At 32.4% G+C, this 2,500-nt stretch overlaps 1 protein-coding gene across 9 annotated transcripts in view; it reads left to right on the top strand.

Annotated features, from left to right (window-relative positions):
* Window positions 1-2,500, top strand: part of TBC1D5 (TBC1 domain family member 5) — a 553,318-nt gene that overhangs the window by 181,766 nt on the left and 369,052 nt on the right. The gene's annotated exons all lie outside the window — the stretch shown is intronic.

The raw sequence follows: 2,500 nt of genomic DNA, 5'->3' as shown, positions 1-2,500 counted from the left end.
ATGTTGGTCTGGCTGGTCTTGTACTCCTGACATCAAATGATCCACCTGCCCCTGTCTCCCAAAGTACTGGGATGATAGGCATGAGCCACTGTGTTCGGCTACCACTTGATAATTTAATAAGATTGTTGGAAATAGTTTAAAATTAATAACCAATGTTTAAAAAGTAATTACTGTCTAAAATAATTTTCAGTAGTAATCAAAAGGTATTTGGAGAGTCCTACCTCCTTTGGAGGTACCTTACCTTAGCTAACCTTAGAATTTATACCTCAGTGAGCTTCAGAAAGTATTTTAAGTGTATGTTTTATAGCTTAAGTAACACATATCATTCTTTATTATATCAGCCCAGATAAATGAATGGCTTTCTTATTATTTATTGTAATAATAGTAATTTTCTTGTTTAGAGCTTTAATCATAATCAAAGCAACTCTTTTTGTTACATAGAGGAATAAATTAATCCCAACATTCTCTGCTATTTTCCATACCATATTTATGTTTAGTGCATTTTCTCCCCTCAACAGCAGCTTCAAAGACTCTAGAAACATTATTATGGAAAGCATCTTTTGAAGGCAAATGTTGATTTGCAGATAATGATAGTATTTTTATTAATATTTGTCTTACTGTTTATTTTGGGTAGAAGATGCACAAGGGTTTTCTCCCCTCCTTTTATAATACAAAACTTTCTTGAGGTAAAAGCACTTTGGGATAGTTGCTGAATAACTTTGGAAGTGTTTTCAGAAAGAAGTGATTGCCATCAGGTATGCTTGTTTTCTGCTGCTATATGAAATTTTAACAACCTAGATTAGAATATGGCTAATACAGAGTAGTATGTTTTAGATCTTCGCCCACTTACATTTTTATCATTGTTTTATAAAATTTAAAAGAAGCAAAAGAAAATTTAAAAGAAGCAAAGAAAAATTAGACAAGATTGTAAACTTGTCAACCAAATTCCTTACGTCTTATCCTGAGTGAGGAAGTAGAAGAATTGAGGTTTGATAGATGTCTCATTGCACATACTGCAATAAACATAGAATTATATCATGAAATCAACTATTCTCATGTGCAGTGTGATCAGGATGTTACTATGGTAACATTTCCATTTGTGAATTTTTGTGTAGTTAGAATTTGTAGTCATCACATCATACTACCATTGGCTTTTTGATTTTTCATCTAAATAAATCAGTGTGCTACCTTCATGCTATTAGGTGGCACCATATATAGCACTTAAGTATCAGTACACTCTAGGCTAGGAAATCAAAAATAGGGGGAAAAAAAAAGAAAGAAATGGGAACATTCTGGTAAATTACATTGTAAGACTGTCCTGATGTTGCTGGTAAAATTTTAAATGTTTCTTAAGAGAAGTAAAAGCATTGCTAGTTATTCTCTGAGATGCTTTAATTTTTTTAAGTATATGATGATGAAATTGGTTAGGTATGGTAGCAGTAGAAGGAGGGCTTTAATTTGTCTTCTAAATGAGTGCTAAATAATCACAACAAAAGCAATGACCCTTCTGAGACTGAGAAGGTTCATTTTGAAACAGTCCCTTTTCATTTTAACCTTGTTAAATATTTGATATTTGTTGTTTTTAGATGTTTAAAAGTTGTCCTGCATATTTCACTTCTCATTATAAAGTCAGATTCTAATATCTTAGGTTAACTTGTATTAAAACAGCCTACAATGTTCCCTTGTATCAATTACTGTATTCTAGTAAAGATTCCTACTGTTTTTGTTTTGTTTTGCTTCCCAAAGCCCCCCGCTGCTGTTGATTACACCTAGATCTGCTACTGATTGGAACTGTTAAAAGGCAAAGATAGTGTGGCTGGTTGCTGAATCATTTAATTGTAGGACTAATAAGAGATGTTCTCTCTGGGACCTAACCAAACTTGTGACACTAGAATGTTATATATAAAGGGGCCAAGATATACTATTTTGCACATTAGTAATATTTGAAGATGTGAAATTTATTTTCTTGGAATGTGATAGAGGACTATCTGCAGACTGATTAGATTTCTAAACCATGTAACTGAACCCAACTGAGAAGGAAAGGAAAGGGAGGAGGAATCCTAGAGAAAATTTAGTAGTATTGTCAGTCTCTGGCAATTGAATGCTATTACTTTTTATAAAGCTAAAACAAGTGGTTTATAAAGATAAAACAAGTGGATTTAGTACTATTATCGGTCCCTGGCAATTGAATGCTATTATTACTTTTTATAAAGATAAAACAAGTGGATAACAATATGTGTAAACAAGTGTTAATTCAGTAATCGAGAGACGTGATAATAAAATGGTAAGAAATTGAAACTTAAAATTTTCATTTGTAATTGAGGCCATGTTTCTAAGTCCAGTGCACAGTATAAATGAAGCTGTGCAAAATATAAGCGCCCTGTAAGTAGTTTATATTTAATTTTGGAATCTTAGATAGGATTTCTATGATAGGGTTTCCATGATAGCTATGGGGTTTTTTTTTTTTTTTTTGAGACGGAGTTTCGCTCTCGTTACCCAG

Source organism: Cebus imitator, unplaced genomic scaffold (assembly GCF_001604975.1).
Source record: "Cebus imitator isolate Cc_AM_T3 unplaced genomic scaffold, Cebus_imitator-1.0 Scaffold24, whole genome shotgun sequence".
Classification (NCBI taxonomy): domain Eukaryota; kingdom Metazoa; phylum Chordata; class Mammalia; order Primates; family Cebidae; genus Cebus; species Cebus imitator.
The sequence above is the reverse complement of the archived record's forward strand: the minus strand, read 5'-3'. Positions and strand labels throughout refer to the sequence as shown.